The following is a 23,334-nucleotide window of genomic DNA, read 5'->3' as shown; positions in this document are numbered from 1 at the left end:
AGTAGCCTTCAAACGGTCAGAGGATTATTCAAATTAATGACCACACAGTCCCCTTGTGTTGTTTTTCTGCTTTTCCCCACCCAACCAACTCTGCGGACCATTAGAATTTCCCTTGCACTGTCATAGGGGAACTGCCTGTGACTTGCCAACCAAAACAGGCTTTTGTTCCGGAGGTCCAGTTGTGACTCCTTCTGGCCGTTTTGAAGTTCTGGTACCCCAGTCAAAATGATCACATAGGGGGATGAGGCTGGGGTTAGGTTTATGGTAGGCAGAGTCATTGCTTCTTTCCTGCCCACTGAACTATCTCCCTCCCCCTGGCCCTTCTCTGCTCTCTCTGGGCCCTGTTAAAATAGTGTTGTAGTTGTTTATGCTCAGCATGGGGCGTGATATGTTGTCATTCCCTTCCTCACAATTAACATTCATTGGTGCTGTGTGGGTAGAGCGAACTTGTGCCTGGTGTGCAGTTAGTCTATGTGTGGTCATCCGGGGAGTTATATCTCTCGAGTTAGTGTGGTCATTGGGCCGCCTAGGGCCCCATAGACTGGTGGGATCTAGGTTCCTTAGCATCCCTGGGTTATCTGCGGGTGTCAAACTAGAAGCGTCTAACTGACCGCTGAAATCAATCCCCCTCACTGTAGTTTGTTTAATATTAGTAGATATGTATGCTTGTCAAGTATCCCCAGTGTTGTCAAATTGTGTATACGATCAGCTAGAGGGGCAACCTCTTCCTTAACAATAACTTTAAGTTGGGTCGGTAGATATGCTAACAGGTTCTGCACCAAATCTGGATAGACCAGATCTGTTCAAGTGGAAACGATGCATTCTCCGAATGCTTTGGGAATATCCACAGGCTTTACGATTATTACAGGCCCCCCTTTGGCTCTCTTACTTTTAGGTGCCCCCCAACTCACTTGCTTATGGTTCCTATTCTTGCATGTACTAGGAGCAGCACCCCCCTTTCGGGTTACAACTTTTGGTCATGGAGATGGTGAGGGCACATGTGCTCCAAGTGTATGGGAAAGGGTGGAGGCTTTGGGAGTAGATGAATCAAGTAGTGGGAGACAAAGATCTGGGGTTAATGATAGATGCCTTTAAGGTGAGTTCTATTTCTGTTGTTACCGCACCTATAGCCCTCTGCAGAATTCTATCAATTGAGGTTGGGGGCAATAAGGAGGAAGGGGTTGCTTGGGGACGGGTCTGTTTAACAGTACAGGTATGCTTCCCCATTATTGAACCTTAGCGGACCAACAGTGTAACCACCTAACTGAAAACCACAGAACAAGCACTTGGGATTAATATAATCAACAAGCCAAAGAGCATGCAGAGAGTGTAACTAATGGACAGAGTGGGAAGAAGACTTCACCCTATGTCCATACAAATCAGGCTAGACGTTATTGTCCGCCCCTCAGAATCCTTGCTCAAGAGAGTTAATTAAATACAAGCTGAGCTTACAGCAATCACGGTAAAGTTGCCAAAAAGGGGCGCAAAAGCAACCAAGTCCACAGCTATGGGGGAGTGGCAAACAGAACTCTTTCCTTGTGGTGATTAGGAGGCACTCTCCTGATCCCCGGGGCAAATGCTCTTGCTCGTAAACCTCCTTGAGCTCCACTACAGTAGGACCAGGTTGAAGCGAGTAGCTGCACAAGGTTCAGCACAGAGCGGACAGTGTAACAAATGAATGGACCAGCGAAATCTTACCCGCAGATTTCAGTGCAAAATCAAAATCAAGCGGAGTGGCCCTGCCCTGCCCCTTCCTAGCAATGACGGGCAAGGATGGACCCGTGCTGCGGAGGCCCGTCGATGATTTATGGGCGCCTCAGGGCACGCAGAAACGGCGTTGTGGCGGCTCGCTGGGCGCATGGATTTTTTGTGGCACTTGGGGTCCCCCCACGGTCTGGTAACAGCTCCCAAACAGTTACTGTGTGGGCTCCCACACTGCGGTGGGCCCTTCAATGATTTATGGGCACCTCAGGGGTGCAGGAACGGCGTTGTGATGGCTTGCCGGCTGCAAGGAGTTCTGGGGCTTGTGGTCCCCCCACGGTCCGGTAACAGGTTCCGGGCAATTACTATGTGGGCTCCCATGCTGCTGGAGTCCTGTCGATGATTTATGGGTGCCTCAGGGGGGGCAGGAACGACATTGTGAGGGCTTGCTAGCCGCAAGGAGTTGAGGAGCTTGTGGCCCCCCCCCACGGTCCTGTAAAAGCTCCCTGGCAATTACTGTGTAGGCTCCCGCATTGCGGGAGGCCTGTCGATGATTTATGGGCACCTCGGGTGTACAGGAACAGTGTCGTGACAGCTCGCCAGTTGCAAGGAGTTGTGGGGCTTGTGGTCCCCCCACGGTCCGGTGACAGCTCCCGGGCAATTGCTGTGTGGGCAAAATTACTGTGGTAAACCATTGATAGGTTACTGATCATTGAGCCGAGTTTGCTATCTATTTGCAAAGGAGATGTTGTCCCTTTGGGACAGTTTCCCTTCTAAAAATAGTATCAGATGGCATCTCAACGACCACTGCCTGCTGCGCCCAATCAGTGGTGTAGCTAGGACTTATGTCACTCGGGATGGCCCCTGGGTTTGCCGCCTGCGGCAGGAGAATGTAAAAGCGAGGGGCGGGTGGCTGCTGGCAATTCTTGGATGTGCCGCCCCGCGACAGGCGCAGGTAAGAGCTGCAGGGGGGACTACCGTGACCCCAAAACTCAATTATAAATATGTTGGTGGATATTAAAGCTGATCTTTCTATAGATTGTGAATTGTTACCTTATTGATCTGGAGTTGGTGACTGCTGTCTTGAAACTTTGAACAGCAGCATTTCATGTTGTGCAGCTTTTGAAGGAAATACAGAGAAAGTCGCATTGGTCTAATTCCTTAGAGTTTTTGCTCAGAGAACACTCATGGTACATTCAGGCCTTTTATTCTCTAGGGGACTGCCAAAACAACTTTCACTGATTAATTTGTTCCAGTAAGAGGAAAGTTTATTCGCCTTACGATCATTTAACTATGGAAAAATTTAGAAAGTCTTGGCATCACACATTCATTGACAATAAGAACTGTCTTCTGCGTATCCACAAGAGAGAATCAATATTTTACATTTTGATCTTTTATCCTGCACTTAACATGAAATAGAGGTTGTTGCTTAGGAGAGAGTTCATTAAGACTGAAATGAATTCAAGCATCCCATTCATCACTTTTTTGTATATCGCTTCTTTGAATACTTTTGTGACACCATAAATGGTATTGGTATGCCAAGATGAGAGTCCCATGCACACTCTTCCACTGGAACCAAACCATACCCAGCTTATCAGCCCTAACAAGGATGAAACTGGTACTGTGTTGCTTGTGTTGCTGTTCAGGAAGGAGCTGGCTGGATCAGGGTCAAGAATGATTTGGAAATGAATGTGTTCCATCCGAGGGGTATGGTGTGCAAAATAATGATGGACTGGTAAATTGCTATGAGTAATTACAGTGGGTAAGATTAATTCCAGCATTCCATCCATCACTTTTTTGCATACTTCAGTGTGAAGCCATAATTAGTATAGGTATGCCCAGACGAAGGTTCCATGCACAATGTACCACCGGAATCAAACTATACCAGGCTGATGAGCCCTAATAAGTATGAAACCGGTCCTTAGTTGCTTGTTTTGTGGTTAAGGGATGACCTGGCCTGGTTGTTCAGGTTGGACTGCTCCCATTGGAGCAGGTCAAGACTGATTTGGATGCGGCTGGGTCCAAACTGAGGTGCCATGGTGTGCAAAGTAAAAATGGACTGAGATGGGGCCCTGAGTAATTACCAGTAGCTGAGATTAATTCAAGCATTTCATACATCACTTCTTTGTATACTTCAGTGTTAACACCCTAAGTGGGACAGGTATGGCCAGACATGGATCCGGTGCACACTGTCACTGGAACCAAGCTGTACCTGGTTGATTAGCCCTAATAAGGGAAAACAAGTCCTGTGTTGCTTGTGTTATGGTCATGTTATGTTACATAAACATCTAAAGCGCACGTACACCGAGACAGTTGCATGGCACTGAGGTAACTGAAACATAGGGTGCAACTGATCATTACTCATAAGCTGGAGTAACAAGGGGTGGACCTGATTTCAGGTGGGTGTGCAGTCCAGATACGGGGGGCAAGTACCGAGAATCTGGAACCGCCAGGTGCCTTTGTTTTGAAGGTGGGAGTGATAAGAAACTTTGAGTGCAGAGACCTCAGGTTGCATGTAGGGGTGTATTTTTATATATGAGCAGAGATGAAGGCACAGATGCCACTCCGTAATTATTTAAAAATAAGGCAACCAGCCTTAAAGATGGAGGGCTGTATACTGGCGTAAAGAAAGTTGAGTGGGCCCCCCTGCAAAGTAAATGGTGGGGCCCCGCTCTGGAATGAATTCGGAGCTCTCATGCCCGACTACTGTGTGGAGGGGGCCCTCTGAACCTCTGTGGCCCCCTCGCACCGCGGGGGATGCGGGGGCCTGTATTACGCCCCTGGGGCTGTACTACAGGCAGTCAGTGCAGCTTTTTCAGAAGGGGAGTAATATGACACTTCCGGGGTAGTTGGTACAGTAGCCACAGGTTCAGGGAGGACTTGCTGTGGCATTTCAGGCTAGACTGTTCCTGTTAGAGCAGGGTCGATACTGATTTGCATATGGCTGGATCCAATCTGAGGTGGCATGGTGCGCAAAATAACGATGGACTGGTGTACTGCTACGAGTATTTACCAGTGGCTGAGAATAATTGAAACATTCCATCCCCATCACATTTTTGTATACTTCTAATTATTTAACTACATCACAGCAGGCTAGAATGACTACAGATGGAGATCTAGAAATGGCAGCTTTTGTAAATCAATACATGGATTACCAGTGGATTGAATGAGGATGAATCCAATTTAGTTCAAACATTTATTCACAGGTTTAAAGAAGGTATTTTATGGACTCGTAACATTGAAGATACAACCAAAATGTGTTTTTACAGTTTGACAGATTATATCATAAAGCAAGTTTTGGCAGAATAGTTGATCTCAATGTGCGCTCAGTAAGCGATATTAACAAACGTCACTGACGAACTCAGGGTTTTCATTGTTCACATATCTGCATATCTGCAAGTTATGCTAAGACAACATCCTTTCTTTTCAAGGTGGATTTTTTCTCAATGGCTGCCAACACATGGGATCTTTGTCTCTTGAAATATACTAAATACATCAAATATAGAAAAAAAAGACAGTAGCCAGGAAAGTGACACTCTAGGGTCCGAGGTTTTCTGTGATCTCCCACCTCTGTCGCATAGTGGATCCCTATCACTGTCATGACAACACACGCACATTATACAAAGTTGCAGAGAGTAGGTACAGCATGAGCAGCAACAGAAGGGTGCTCTTTCCTCATGTGTACAGAGCAATTAAGTACTGTCAACAACAGTGCAAATGTGCATTGCACAAAAGTTCCAGTATAGGCTAGGCCTGGGCTGAGTTCATAGTCGAGGTATGGGGAGCTCTGCAAAGTGCCAAAAGAACTCCATAGTGCTATATGGAGTTCCGCAAGCTGCAGGATTCGGTACCAGAAGCTTCCCCCGTGCTGTAAAATCAGCACGAACGGCATCACATGGAATGGCAGAGGGTACTGCTTCATTCTGCACTTTGAGTAGATTTTCTACTTGAGCGGCAGCTTTCCCAACATGAGCGGTAGTGACCTGCTGCGACCACCCACGTTCAGAAATCCCAGAGGGGCATATTATCAAGAAAGGCCTTAAAATTATCGCCGCCTTAGCTGCTGCTAAAGCGGCGATAATGGGCTTGATAATATGCCCTTGAGAATTCCAATAGAAGCACATGTTTTGGTGTGAACATGGGCTTCTATTGGAATTCTCAAGGGCATTTTATCAAGCCCATTATCGCCGCTTTAGCTGCAGTTTCCTGCCGCTAAAGCGGCGATAATTTTAACGCCGTTTCCTGATAATATGCCCCAGAGTCTTTTGGAACTCAGCACTCCGTGAAGAGCACGGAGTGGGCTAGATTTGTGAACTCCTCCGGCGGAGCGGAATTCTTCACCCACCCCTTGTATAGGAAGCATCTGTGTAAGCTTCTGTCACCCACACAGTATGAAAGTTTGTAAAAACCAAAAGAGAAGCTGATAGAGCTAAAGAAAGATACAATTTCTCAGAAAAGGAAAAAGGAGTAGTGAATATTCCATTAAAACCCTTGACATAAATAATATTTTTTACTGTTTACTGTAAGGGTCTAATGCATGCAAATTCGGGCATCCACAAATACTGTTTTCATCTGTTAGCAGACAAAGCATTCAAAGATGGCTATTGATGCGTAGTCATATGTGCACGTGTGCTGTGTGGGCAATGACCTTCCTTTTGACATTTTTTTAAATAGCTCTTTAGTGGACATAAGCTCAGTAATATAGGAGTGTAGCAACAAGTTTTTCTGCATGTGTGTGCTTCGAGCGACCAAAAAAGCATATAACTTCCTGAGACATTAACATTTTCTTTTAGCTATCAACTTTATAACCTTAATATGATCACCTCTATCTTTAACATCTTGAAAGAAAGATACATTTATGAACCCCCCTGCACACCACACTTCTCTCCCTTGACTGCTGATTTAAAAGCATCTAAGGTCAATAAAAACGTCAATCTACTTCCCACATACGTTTTAGTCCCCTGTTAGGCACCTCATTGCCCTTTAATTTCAACACAGCTACATCACCCTCCGACGTCCCTTGTGAGATCCCAGCACAGCAATATGTTGTGTCGTGTACCCATCAGCAAAATGCAACCTTGCATCCCGCTTTAAGGGGGCATTTAGTCCATTTTTGCCTGTAGTGCAAGTAGAATTGTATCTCACTTCATTAACATTCCCACCCGTGCCCCTTTGTCTAACGTTTCAAGTCATGACATGTATTTCTGCAGAAGTTCATTTTATCAGACCAGCGCCGAGAGAGACAGTCATCTTCCACTGCAAAGCTATCTCCCATTTAACCAGGAGCAATATCAGATAAATAAAATTAAGCTACCCAATATGCATGTCACAGTAGTGTTATCAAAGTGTATGTCAGTTAGTTCAGTCACAATTGGCAGCAAGGACCTTCAACATGACTGAATGAGAGGGCACTCTCTTACCATGTAAAAAAGTCTGGGAGATCAGTTTGGCATTCGGGAAATCAGTGGTGGCTGGTGAATCTAGAAAGTGGTGGGGCGCCAACAAAGTCCATGACCTTGACTGAGCTCTCCATCCAAAAAAGCTTGAAAAAAAACACAGCACAATCATCTCACATATTGACCTAAAAATCCAGCTAGTGGGTAAGCCACTGCAGGCCTGAGGTAGATAGATGCTTGATTGAGCCAAAGGTCCTCTTTGACCCTCGAACTGAAAAAAATGTATCCCAATGCAGCCCTTGCCTCCCACCCGCACTCCTACCCCATGCACCATGAATGAAACATGAATCACAACCCCATGATGCAAAGCAGGTGCAAGAGGCACAGATCCAATGGCCAAACCCCACAATGTGGAAGCAGAAAACCTGGGACCAATCCCAAACCTCACACTTTCAAACCGTGTGATCCTAAGAAAACACTCCACCTCTGAGAGCCTCCCCCTCTTCCATCACCAAATATGAGCCCAGGAGAAGTGCCAAACAAATATTTCTCCTGTGTTTGATCCAATAGACTATAATGTTGCTTCATGTATGACAAGAATCTAGGCCACATAGGGTGCACACCACCAACAAACGTCACCCCCTACCACCTCACAAATGGCATATTCGTAGGGGTGATTTAGGGATTGGACACATTTTTTGTTCAGGTCCCAAAACATGGGGGGGAGATTTGGCCCATTGGACACAGCTACCAACTATGCAACAGGGTAAGCCACCCCGAATGGGAGCATATCTCCCTGTGTATCCCATCCGATGCTCAGATCCTATCCCGCAAGAATCAAGGACACACTATCACCTTTGTGATAGTGGGTCCATACAAAAAAGTTTGTTTTTAGGTTCGCCTGACCCAGCACATACGCAAGACTTTTTGTGAGGGCTCAAAAAATGCTACCAAGGCCAGCCTAGAGCTACAGTGCATGTGCGCGGGCGCGCGCTTAGGAGCAGAGGCTGGCAAACCTCGTCATTAAGCGCCCGCGATCACTTTCACTTTCGCCCGCGATCACTTTCGCGGCACCCCTTTGATGTTCTTGTTCAAAGAACATCAAACTTCAAAGAACATGTTGTGTTAATGCTTTGCTGCACCCGTTTGACTTACAATGTGCTTTCTCTTTCCACAAACTCGATGTTTGTGTTCCTTTATTTTGAGATGCTTTTAGTATTACTGTTTTGTGACTTAACCCCTTCAGCGCTGCGCGGATTCCCCCGCGGTGCTGAAGGGTTCGAGCGCGGGCGGGGCCATGACGGAACGGTTCCGTCATGAGCACAGCTCACCCGATGCTCATGACGGAATCGTTCCGTCATGAGCATGGAAGGGGTTAAAGAACATTAAGGAAATGTTTCTGTGAAACTGGACAACGTTCACAGTGCTTATTTCTGATCGCAGCGGCTGCTTCATGTCCGTTGCACCATTCACGGAGTCCTTTCGTTGGCGCTTTCATGAGGACATGATAAGAAAGCTGGAAACTTTTGGCACGTTCTCTTTAAAAGCACAGCATGTTGGCGACTGGTTAATCGATTAGACCTATGTAGCATTTTTAGGTCTCAAAGTGCTATGGTGGGTGCAGCAGTTACAACTCATGAAATGTGGGGTGCAACTCACAAGGAGGGGGCAGGTTTGAGTGCACATTGGCTACAATCGAACTCTTAAGATGATGGGCTGTGTGTATCCATTATCAGCACTCAGTCTTCGCTAAGTGATCTTGTTTGTTTTGTTGTTGTGTTAATGCTTTGCTGCGTCCGTTTGACTCACAACGTGCTTTGTCTTTCCACAAACTCGATGTTTGTGTTCGTTTATTTTGAGATGCTTTTAGTATTACTGTCACACACACAACCACACACACAACCACAACCACACACACAACCACAACCACATGCACAACCACACACAACCACACACACACAACCACAACCACACACACAGAACCACAACCACACACACAACCACACATACAACCACACACACAACCACACACACACACACAACCACACACACACACACAACCACACACATACACACAACCACACACACACACAACCACACACACACAACCACATACACACAACAACCACACAACCACACACACACACACACACAACCACAACCAAAAACACACATGTACAACCACCCAACCACACCCACAACCACACACACAACCACACACACACAACCACACACATACACACAACCACACACAACCACACCCACAACCACACCCACAACCACACACACACAACCACACCCACAACCACACACATACAACCACAACCACACACACACAACTACACACACAACCACACACACAACCACACACACAACCACAACCACACACACAACACACACAACCACAAACACACACACACAGAACCACACACACAACCACACACAACAACACACACAACCACAAACAACACACACACAACCATAAACACACACACAACCACACACATACACAACCACACACACAACCACACACACAACCACACACACAACCACACACACACACAACCACACACACAACACACACAACCACAACCACACACACACAACCACACACACACACAACCACAACCAAAAACACACATGTACAACCACCCAACCACACACACAAACACACACACACAAACACACACACACACACACAACCACACCCAACCACACAACCACACACATACACACAACCACACACGCAACCACACACACAACCACAACCACACACACACAACCGCACAAACAACCACACACACACAACCACACCCACAACCACACCCACAACCACCCACACACACAACCACAACCACACCCAACCACACCCACAACCACACACACACACAACCACTACCACACACACAACCACACACACAACCACACACACAACCACAACCACACACACAGAACCACACACATAACCACACACACAACCACACACACAACCACACACACAATACACACAACCACCCACAACACACACAACCACACACACACACAACCACACACACACAACCACACACATACACAACCACACACACACACACAACCACACACACAAGCACACACACACAACCACACAACACACACAACCACACACACAGAACCACACACACAACCACACACACAACCACACACACAACACACACAGCCACACACAACACACACACAACCACACACACAACCACACACATACACAACCACACACACACAAAACCACACACACACACAACCACACACACAACCACACACACAACCACACACACAAACACACACATAACCACACACACAACCACACACACAACACACACAACCACACACAACACACACACAACCACACACACACACAACCACACACACACAACCACACACATACACAACCACACACACAAGTACACACAACCACACACACACACAACCACAAAACACACAACCACACACACAGAACCACACACATAACCACACACACAACCACACACACAACACACACAGCCACACACAACACACACACAACCAAACACACACACACAACCACACACATACACAACCACACACACACACACACACAACCACACACACACACACAACCACACACACACAACCCCACACACAACCACAACCACACATACAATCATACATACAACCCCACACACACAACCACACACAACCACACACACAACACACACAACCACAAACAACACACACACAACCATAAACACACACACAACCACACACATACACAACCACACACACAACCACACAACACAACCACACACACAACACACACACTTACAACCACACACATACACAACCACATACACACACAACCACACACACACAACCACACACACAACCACACACAACAACCACACACACACACAACCATACACACAACCACACACACAACCACACACACACAACCCCACACACAACCACACATACAATAATACATACAACCACACACACACAACCACACACAACCACACACACAACCACACACACAACACACACAACCACAAACAACACACACAGCCATAAACACACACACAACCACACACATACACAACCACACACACACAACCACACACACAACCACACACACACAACCACACACACAACACTCACAACCACACACACACAACCACACACAACCACACACACACACACACAACAACCAAAAACACACATGTACAACCACCCTACCACACCCACACCCACACACACAACCACACACACACAACCACATAACCACACAACCACACCCAACCACACAACCACACACACACATACAACAACACACACAACCACATACACAACCACAACCACACACACACAACCACACACACAACCACAACCACACACACTACACACACAACCACACACACAGAACCACACACATAACCACACACAACGACACACACAACATACACAACCGCACACAACACTCACACAACCACACACACACACACAACCACACACATACACAACCACACACACACACAACCACACACACACACAACCACACACACAACCACACACACACAACCACACACACACAACCACACAACACACACACACACATAACCACACACACAACCACACACACAACCACACACACAACACACACAGCCCCACACAACAAACACAACCACACACAGACACAACCACACACATACACAACCACACACAACCACACACACACACAACCACACACACAACCACACACACACAAACACACACACACACACAACCACACACGCACAACCCCACACACAACCACAACCACACATACAATCATACATATAACTACACACATACAACCATACACACAACCTCACACAACCACACACACAACCACACACAACCACACACAACCACACACACACACACACACACATAACCACACACTCACCCACACATACAACCACAACCACACACACAGTACCACACACACAACCACACACAACCACACATCCAAACACCCCCCCGCAACTATACCCACAACTGCACCCACAACCACACCCACAACCACACCCACACACACAACCACACACACAACCACACACACACAACCACACACACACACAACCACACACACACAACCATAAACACAACCACACACACAACCACATACACACACACAACCACACACATACAGCCACACACAACCACACACAACCACACACACAACCACACCAAGCATTGGCATAGCCAATAGGTCTCGCCTTTGGGACCTTATAAGTGTTTAGCCACGCAACAGTTGATGTGGTTGCACCAAGGATATTGTGCTGCATAACTAAATACTTAGAAGGTCCCAAAAGCGAGGCCTATTTTCTATGCCAATGCATGTTATATATAGGCTGCATGTTTAATTATGCCTATCACTGAAACCTAATGAGGGTGGGTCTGTAAATACAGTATTCACAAATATTTTTTTGCAAATCAGCTAGATGAAGTTGGTTCATTAACGATATGTTTTTTTAAAATGGCTTTTCTACTGGTGGGTTAGTCATGACTCGGGCTGCCTTGATATATTGTAATAACGTAAGCTTATAAACAGACATATATGTTTATTTTCTTTTGTTGTAGTGTTGCATATAAATGATGGCTTACCTGTCCTGAAGAAGGTGACAAACATTTTTTCTCAAAAACGCTGCGTCGACAATTTCTCTTGTTTTATAAATCATGTTTTAATTTGTAAAGCATTTTAAAATAATTGTGTCTCTCTTGTTTAAATTTTTTTTTTAAATAAAAAGGAAACAGACATCTGTTAATATCTGGATATTGGCCGATATTGTCTCTATGGAATTCTGCTTATGAGATGCTTTTTTAGAGGTTTCTTTTGTGTATACGAGAACCCAATTGTTTTTGATCCTCTATCTGGCTTTATGTATTTTAATTATATTCATATCTTTTATGGAAAATAACAATATTTTGAAACCAGTGAGAAGGGTCCCCTTTTCTGTTTCCTTGATTCATACCCCGTCCCTTTTCTCTATATGAGGGTAACTCATTTGTGAGTTTGTGATTTCACATATCGGGTACAGTCATGCAAGAGAAAAGTCAGCTACATAAAGTACAGGACAGTACTGATGAATGTGAAAGCCAAGAGCCAGAAGTGAAAATCAATCAATCAACAAATCAATCAGGATTTATTAAAGCGCTGCTAATTACCTGATAGGGTATCCAGGTGCTTGCAGGCCCCAGAGGCTTATTTGAACAGCCAGATCTTGAGGGCCATTCGGAATTGAGCAAGTGAGGTGATGGTCTAGAGGTGCATGGGAAGGCTGTTCCAAGTCTTTGCTGCATTGTGGGAGAAGAAGTGCCTTCCACTACTGCTTTGGAAGATGCTGTGAGTATGGGCAGGTGAAAGGGAGGCAGAGCGTAGTCTTCTCGATGGTGGTTGGTGGAAGTTCAGGTGGTGGTTAATGTAGGTGGGTCCTTGGTAGTGTAGAGCCTTGTGTGCATGGGTAAACAGCTTGAATTGGCATCTCTTCTGTATGGGGAGCCAGTGGAGTTTCCTGAGGTGGGGTGTGATGTAGGGTCATTGGGGAAGGCTGAGTAACGTGCGGTGTTCTATATGGTCCTTACTCTCTGTTGAAGGTGTGCAGTGATTCCTATGTAGAGGATATCGCTATAGTCCAGTCGGCTGATGATGAGGGCTTGTGTCATGGTGCAGCTTGTGTGTGGAGGTAGCCAGTTGATGATCTTATGCAACATGCTCAGAGTGAGGAAGCAGGTAGAGGAGACTGTGTTGATCTGTGATTTCATGGTGAGCTCGTTGTCAATGATGATTCGGAGGTTTCTGGCTTGTTTGGAGGGAGTAGGTGCATATCTCAGGTCTGATGGCCACCAGGAGCCATTCCATGTGTTGCTGCTATTGCCAAAGATCAGTACTTCTATCTTGCCTGTGTTCAATTGCAGGCAATTGTTTTTCATCCATTCAGCAACATTTGTTATGCATCTGTGAAAGATAGTTCTGATGGCAGAGGGGTCATCGGTGAGTGAGAGGATGAGTTGGGTGTCGTCTGCATAGGAAATTATGTTGAGACCATGGGATCTGACAATGTTGGCCAGCGAGTCATATATGCATTGTAGAGTGTGGGGCTGAGGGATGAGTCCTGGTGGGACACTGGAAGTGATCTCCTTGAGTTCAGAGGTTAAAGGTTGGAGCTGGATCCTCTGGGTTCTTCCAGTGAGGAAGGAGGTGATCCATCTGAGCATGTCCCCTTGGAAGTCAATGTGGTAGAGTCGTTCAATCAGTGTGTGGTGGTATACAGCAACTGTGATGAAAGAAACAGTGAATGCAGGAAGACACTTATGTAGAAAAATACTCACCCCCTAACAAATGCACTTCAGTAATGTGACACAATCTGACATGTCAAAGGGAAACATGTCTGTGTGCCAAAGAAATTCACCATACTGATTTCCCCTAAAAATGCTTCATTGTAACTGCAATTGCATTTGGATCCATATAGACCCATATAGCTCTCATTACCCCTGATAAGGCACCAAAGTGCTCCAGGGTGAGCAGCACACCACTGTGGCAGCATTGACTCTCACACCTGAGGCCCATGAAACAAAAAAAGAGACCCACCTAGTGTAGCCTCTGCTAGTGGGAATGCTGCACTGCGAAAGAAGTGTGTCATGCCAAAACATGGTGAAGATCTGGCCTCTGCACTGGTCTCACCTGTCCGGCGGTTCCCGCCAATGGGGCTGTCTTCTCCCTCACTTCATAGTTAGTGTGCAGTTTAATTGTCTCAATCTACAACTCCTGCCACCAGCAGCCAGCAAGTGCACTACTACTAAGACAGAGTGATTCTGTTTCACTGCATGCCAAACATTTCAAAGGCCTGTAGCGGCTCTCACTGTTTACATGTTGGTCACCCATCTCTACTGTGGTTGCACTCCTTACCTGTGAAAAGAAGATGTTCTCTGAAATGTATTGGGTTTCCTGTTGTGGCTGTACATGGATTTGGAATACAATAACCACACAAACAACTTTGGAGTGTGTGTCTCTTTTTCCTCAAAGAGAAAAAGGTTGTTTTGTGATTAATCAGGCTGTCATACCCATACAAGCACCACCGCCATGGAGCTGGGAAGTGGTGAGATCTGAGAGCTGGATGGATAGATAGATAGATAGATAGATAGATAGATAGATAGATAGATAGATAGATAGATAGATAGATAGATAGATAGATAGATAGATAGATAGATAGATAGATAGATAGATAGATAGATAGATAGATAGATAGATAGATAGATAGATAGATAGATAGATAGATAGATAGATAGATAGATAGATAGATAGATAGATAGATAGATAGACAGATAGACTGTCTGTCTGTCTGTCTGTCTGTCTGTCTGTCTGTCTGTCTGTCTGTCTGTCTGTCTGTCTGACAGACAGACAGACAGACAGACAGACAGACAGACAGACAGACAGACAGACAGACAGACAGACAGACACATAGATAAAGACTTGATATAGATACATATATATATATATATATATATATATATATATATATTACCTACTGGCGGTCGCCAGTAGGTAGTTATAGTTAGGACCACGTTTCCATAGGAAAACCTCAACATTCTATTTTGAATAACTTTGGCGCCGGTAGACGAATCCTCGTGAATTTTTCAAAATAGGTGGGGCGCTACGCTCCGCTCCTACCCTGAAAGTCTCGGGGGGATTCGTCAAGCGGGGGCTGAGAAAAAAGGGGGGTCCCAAACACGTTTTCCCCATGCATTTTTCCATAGGACCTTTAGACAGGGCTACAGCCCGAACGGCTGAACAGAATTACTAGAAATTTGGCAGAGAGGTAGTCCCCAGGTCAAGGAAGTGCCTTTTGTAGGTTTGGTGTAAATCTGTTCAGTAGATTATGAGAAAATAGCCTTTAAATCAATATATATATATCTAAGCGCGCTCCGTGCGCGCTGGGTGCGCGCACCTCGCCGTGCGCGAGCGCAATTCTGATTGGTTGTTAGATCTTAGTAAACATTCGAATCGGTGGAAATCAGGAAGCGGCGGCCGCCATTTTGTCTATCGCATAAAGAGGGGGTGATAAACAAAGGGGGAGAACTTGAAAAGGGGGCAGAGTGGGTAGAAATAGACCCAGTAGGCATTGTAAGGGGGTCAAAGTAGGACCTTGTAGGGCAAAAAAAAAGATTAATATTTTGTTAAAAAATATCGCCGAGTGCGCGCACCCAGCGCGCACCCGAAAAAAAACTTAATAAAACAAATTAAAAAAAAATCGCATTTAAGTGTTTAGATGTAAGGTGGCTCTAAAAAGAGCCCTTGTGTTTATTGTTTGTTTTTTGGTACCAACAAGTAAGTACATGGCCCATCTAGCGTAACGTGGGCACGTGGCCACTAACTGCGTAAAGTGGGCGCACCGTGCGCGCACGGAACGAACTGCGTTAAGTGGGCGCGCACGCCACGAATGGCGTAAAGTAACTTAGCATTTAAAAAACCGTACAAATTCACTGAAAAAACCATAGGTTTCACACACGTTATAGTTAGGAATTAGCATTTAAAAAACCTTGCAAATTCACTGAAAAAACCATAGGTTTCACACATGTTATAGTTAGCGGAAATTTTACTGATAAAAAACCAATGAAATTCCCCCGTTATAGTTAGTGCAGGCAACTATAACTCACGCGACCGCAATCTTCTGCTGATGACATATGTGTCTTTATGAAAAAAAAATATTTGTAATATATGTATAGCTAAAAATGTATGGAAGAAGACATGGGCAAATAAGTGTCTAAATACAGTATTAGCATCAGCAGAGGATTGCGGTCGCGTGAGTTATAGTTGCCTGCACTAACTATAACGGGGGAATTTCATTGGTTTTTTATCAGTAAAATTTCCGCTAACTATAACATGTGTGAAACCTATGGTTTTTTCAGTGAATTTTATATATATATATATATATATATATATATATATATATATATATATATATATATATATATATATGAACATTTTTTTGCAGCACCTTTGGTATCACTTCCCTAACCTTCACGAAATTTTTAAAAACGTTCCCTTTTTGGTTCAGCTGCTGTGTTGAACGTTTTGGGGTGATCCGTGAAGCCGGGGCAGAGAAAAAGGGGGTTTCATTATGTGTTTTCCCCATGTTATGTCTATTGTGATTTTTTATCTTTTTAACATGACTACAGCCTGAACCACTGAGCGGAATTACACCAAATTTGTCAGAAAGCTAGATGTGGATCCAGAAAATGTGCTTTATTTGATTTGGTGTAAATCCGTTCTAGTTTCAGAAATATTCAAGTTTAAAAATATAGATATCTGGGAGCCCAAAATCCTTCTGAAATTCGATTAGCTGCCAACACTTCAAACTAGGAAGTGTTGGAAGCTATCTTGTGACTTGGTTGAACCGAGTCACAGAAAAAACATTAAAAAAGAAAAGAGGGCAGGGTAGAAACACCCTGACCCCCTAAGCCTCTTAGGGGGGGGGGGGTCCCTGTGACGGCCCGAAAGCTTTTTTTAAAAAAGAATTTCAGTGGGAGTTTTAAAAAATGAAGCACGTGCTCCCGCGCCACATAAACAATCGGCCCTTGGGTGGGCCAGGTCCAGGGCGTATTATGTAAAAACAGGCGGGAAGTGCATTGGTCCCCCATCCTGGGGCTTATTATGTCCCAGGGACCACCATCTCCCCGGGGTTCATTTAAACATTAATGCAGGGAGGCCCTTATGGACCCCGCCCACCATTCCATGGGCCGCCGCCTCCCTGGGGCTTTCATTTGAAAAATGTAGGGGGCTGCGTGGACCCCCCACAGCTCTAGGGACCTCCACCTCCCCAGGGCTTTTTTACATTAATTGCGGGGGCCCATGTAGCCCCCCAGAAGCCCTAAGAACCAACACCTCCACAGGGCAAAATCAAGAAAGGAGGGGGGCCACGTAGCCCCACTCATGGAGCCATACATGGCCTTGGGGACTGCCACCCTCCAGGGCTGCCTCCTGCTACCTCCCAAATTGCTCACCCTCAGGAGGTAGCGGTTTGCTTTGGCTTGGCAGGAGCATTACCGCTACTGCCAAGCGGTGGCAAACTGCTCCACGTCTAGTAGATGACAGCAGAAAAAAAATCTTGCTTAATGGCAGCAGAGTAGAACTGCATATGGACAGAGGGAGCTGCATTTTCACCAGCTCCCTCTGTCCAAAAACAATGCCAGCAACCACAAGACTCAAGGAGCTGGCAGGGACCGCTGGGGCCTTCATGCTCCTCCTGCAGTCTGTAACATGAGAAAATAGGTGCCCCGGCTGTAACCAGGGAACCCAGTATAGTGGCCTGGCCTCGTGGGATTCGATCCCTGGGGCCATAATCAGCCCGGGAGGGTGGCCACTTGCCCCCCCCCCCTCCTTTATTGGGAAAAACTATTTAAAAAAGAGTAAAACCAAGCCTCTGAGGGATGGGTCACCAGGGCCACAATCAGCCTGGAGAGGGGGCCCCCTTCCCTTATAGTTTAAAAAACAAGAAAATGCTACCAGCATGATGTCACAGGCCCTGCCCCCTTTATACACCACTCTGCAATCGCTCCTCCTGGCGTGCAGCTGGTTGGGGTATAAGGCTCCCTTGGCTGCTGAGGGTCTTTGGGGGCCAACAAGACCTCCTGTTACCTCCAGTAAGTCCTACACAGTGGGATTGCTGAGATATGTTCGGAAGCCAGGCCCCCTTTCTTCACCACTCTGCAAACGTGCCTCTCAGCACACTGCTGGTGGGGGGTGTAGTTCTCTTGCATACTGGGGGTCTTTTGGGGCCAACAAGCCCTTCTTTTACCTCCAGTAAGTCCCACAGAGCCTGATCCCTGAGAGGACTTTGTCAGCCACTCTCCTTTTCTATACCACTCTGCAAACATGCCTCCTGTCACACTGCTGGTTGGGGATGACGTCCCCTTGGATGCTGAGGGTCCTTGGAGGCCAACAAGCCCAACTTTTCCCTCCAGTAAGTCCCACAGAGCGCGATTGCTGAGAGGACTTTGGAGTCCCGCCCCCTTTTTCCACCACTCTGCAACCGTGCCTCCTGGTGCACTGCTGTTTGGGAATGAAGTTTCCTTGGCTCTAGAGTGCTCTTAGGGGACAGCAAACCTTACTGTTACCTCTAGTGAGTATCACACAGTGGAACTGATGAGAGGTCTTCAGAAGCCACCCTTTCTCCACCACTCTGTAAATGCGCCTCCTGGCACACTGCTGGTTGGGGGATGAAGTCCTCTTGGGTGCTGAGAGTTCTTGGGTCCCAGAAGCCCTCTTGTTACTTCCAGTAAGTCTGACACAGCAGGATTCCTATGAGCTGGTCGGAGGGCTTGTCCCCTTTGTCCACCACTCTGCAAACGCGTCTACTAGTTAAAAACCATAGAAATTAACTTAAAAACCCCAAAATGTCAGGGTCATTATAGTTAGCAAATAGAATTAAAAAAACCTTAGCAATTAAGATAAAAAACCAAAGGTTACAGGGTCGATACAGTTACGCTCAGATTTCACTCGTACAAAAGCAATGAAATTTGGCAGTTATAGTTACTTGAGCTAACTATAACTTACGCGCCCACAATGCACTGCTTATGAACTCACATATTACATCACTCAGGACATGACCAGTGACATCACTGATGACATCTCAAATGATATCACTGATGACATCATTGATGACAACAATCAAATAACCACTCCCACACCTATGCACACCCCCAAATCCAACCTCTTGTATGTCCACTCACACACCTGCACAACCATTGACATACCCATTCACAGACCTATACCTGTACTCACACTCCCACACACTCCTCCATAGAGCCACTAACATACCCACTCACTCCCTTACTCATACAGCCACTCACACAATCATTCACTCACCCATACAGCTACTAATACAACCAGTTACTCACCCATACAGCTACTCACACGGCCACACACTCAGCCATACAGTTACTCACACACACCCTTTTTCACCAACACAGTCATTCACACATCCACTCACTCACCCATATAGCCTCTCAATATAGCAACTCACTCACCCATACAAACACTTACACACTCACTCAAACATTCACACAATCACTTACATACCCAGTCACACACTCATACAAGCATGCACACATCTGCTCACTCACCCACACAACAGTTCACAAAGACACTCAATCTCCAATATAGCCACTCACACACCAACTCACTTAACCAAGCACCCACTCAAAAGCCACTCACTCACCCATACAGCCATTTAAATACCCACTTATTCACTCATACAGCCATTCAGACACCCACTCACTCACCTATACAGTCGCTACACACCCAGTTACCCACCCATAGACCCACTCACACCACCATTCACTCACTCACCCATACAGCCACTGACACAACCACTCACTCACCAATACTGCCACTCACGCAGCATCTCACTCACCCACACAGCTAGTCACACACATATACACACAAGCATACATACAGTCACACAACCACTCACATAATATATGTTAGAGTTTGAATCACTCAGTAGTAGTGTACCTAGTATACTAATCTAACTTTTGTACTAGGTTAATGTTGTTTATCAAAAGGAATACGATGAGACCAAACAATAGAGATCCAACATATGCGTATTCGTATTATTTCACTTTGCCGGTTATTAGGCCAAAATTCACTTGTAGGCTCTTGAGGTGTTAATGAGCAATTCACGATATCCTAATGCAGTCCTAATGCAATGCTATGCTGTTCATAATGTAGTAATACAACAGTCCTTAATGCAAGTACTAATGCAGTTCATAATGCAAGAATCAGGCAGTCGTAATGCAAGAATAATGCGGTTCATAATGCAAGAATCAGGCAGTTCGTAATGCAAGGAATAATGCAGTTGTAATGCAAGAATAAGGCAGTTCGTAATGCAAGAATCAGTCAGTTCATAATGCAAGAATAATGCGGTTCGTAATGCAAGAATCAGGCAGTTTGAAATGCAAGGAATAATCTGGTTCGTAATGCAAGAATAAGGCAGTTCGTAATGCAAGTATCAAACAGTTCGTAATGCAAGAATAATGCGGTTCGTAATACAAGGATCATGCAATTCATAATGCAAGAAATAATGCTATAAGCCAATCTGTGCGGTCAACTCGGGCACCACTAGGCCCCAACAGCCGTGACAATGGTCGTAAGCTTAAAGAGGCAGCCCTGGTACTGTTGGGCAGGTACGGGCCGCTCGAGGACTCAGCGCGTCTAATGCGATGAAGCAGGGAAGAGATCGGAGCACTCCTGTACTCCTCCTGCACGCCTCCCCAGGACACACCCGCTTGCAGCTCCCAACCGCAGTCCAAGCCTTACCTGGGGGGTGCGCTGCCTTGCTCTACCTCTCCGCTCATCGTACGTCCTGCTGGGTGGCCCAGACGATGTTGCAACTCCGTTGCTAGGCGATGCTGTAGCCGGACTGGTTACGGCGCTGCCTTCTCCTTCCTTGATGATCTTGGGCAGATTCCTCTTGTCGAACAACGATCACGATCCCTTTCACCTTGCAGCTTCCTTAGCTTCAAGAAATCCTTTAGCACGTTGCAGCTCGGGCCGGCGGCGGCGATCCTCACTCACAGCCTGAGTTACGATGACGACTTGAGCCACATACAGCAATGCAGCAGCGTGTACGATGTTTCACGCTTCTGGGGCAATGAGGTCACGGACACCTCATAAACAGCACCACAGACCACACAGCAGTCTCAGGTGTGCAAAAGCACATGCACCAAGCGTCACTGAGACATGGTTGGAAACTTTGATGTTCCTGAGTTTCCACAAAAGGGGAGCAGCTCTCCTCTGGCCTTTGGAGACAAGTTATTTCAGGACACAGCACAAGGCAAAGTCCTCTCAAGCAGGGGGACACAGCACACAGCAAAGTTCCTTGTCCTCTCCTTAGTCAAATCAGCAAACTGCAGGCCAGCCCCAGAACACACAGCAAAGGGCAGTCCTTCTCTTTCTTCTCTTCAGCTGTTCTCCTTTGGCAGAGGTTCCTCTTGATCGCAAAGTAGTTTCAATCCTTTTTCAGACGGGATTTCAGTCTTGAGTTCAGGGGTTTCAGCTCTCACATTTATACCCCTAAATGCCTTTGAAGTCTTTGTGTTCAGGGGGCTCTGAGCCCGGTCCAAACCAGTTCTGGGTGTCTTCCTGCCAGTGCACACCTTCTTCCTTTGATAGTGAGTGTCTGGGCCCAGACACTCCGCAGGAGGTGGAGCCATTCTTTTGTGGCAGCAGCACAGGCCTCTTTGCATCAATGGGGCTACTCCTCCCACTACACCAAATACAGGCCAGCCTGTCCTGTCTCTCCTTCTCCTCCCTGGTGTCAGGACACTCCCCAGACCCTGTCACATCCAAACAGCGGCCACTGACAGCTGTCAGTGATGAGAGCCAGGCCTCATGCCTTTCAGGCCTCTCTAACCTCTGAGGCATTAGAAAGTGGGGGGCAGTAGCCCCAGGTGCCCGGCACCTTTTCTCCACTCCCCTTCTGCCAAGTCAGGTATGGCATCCTGACACTGTCCCGCCAGCCCAGGGTCTGTCCCCTCCGGCTGGACAAGAGACTGGGGTGGGCTCTCCCACACCCTGCCTTTCTCTCTGGACTCATGCACCTTCCTCACTGGAGCAGTGTTACCAGACACCAGAACTGGTGGGATGCTGGTTACAGCAGACCCCCTCAGTTCACCTGACACTTTGGAACCCCCCCCCCCAGGAAGTGGCCTTCTGGTACAGACTAGGCTCCCCTCCTGGTGTTCCCTTATGGAACCAACCAGGTCCTGGGACTGTGTATCGGGCACCTTGGGACACAGCCCCCTCCCACTCCTTCTCCTCTGAGACAGGATGTGGGACCCTCCACCCCTCCACCTACATTGCGACCTTTCTGGGCTACCAAAAACCTCCCCACCTCACTTGGTTGGGGAAAATCTGAACCACCTCCTTCTAGGTCACTCCCAAAAGCTTCCTGAGACCCTCGGGAATCCACCCAACGGTCTGGCTCCTGCACAAGCTCCCTGGAATCAGAGAACTTGCACCCCACAGGGAGTTGGCATAGCTCCAGAAAATAGGGACTTAAAATATGTTCTCCAACAAATGAATCACACAGCCCCCCACAGTTATTAATCAAGCTATCCTTTGCCTCGCCCTCCAGTGCCTCACACAAGTACCCCACACCACTCTCCTGAGATTGGCAAGACA

This window comes from Triturus cristatus, chromosome 11 (assembly GCF_964204655.1).
Source record: "Triturus cristatus chromosome 11, aTriCri1.1, whole genome shotgun sequence".
NCBI classification, from domain to species: Eukaryota; Metazoa; Chordata; class Amphibia; order Caudata; family Salamandridae; genus Triturus; species Triturus cristatus.
This window is presented reverse-complemented; position numbering follows the sequence as displayed.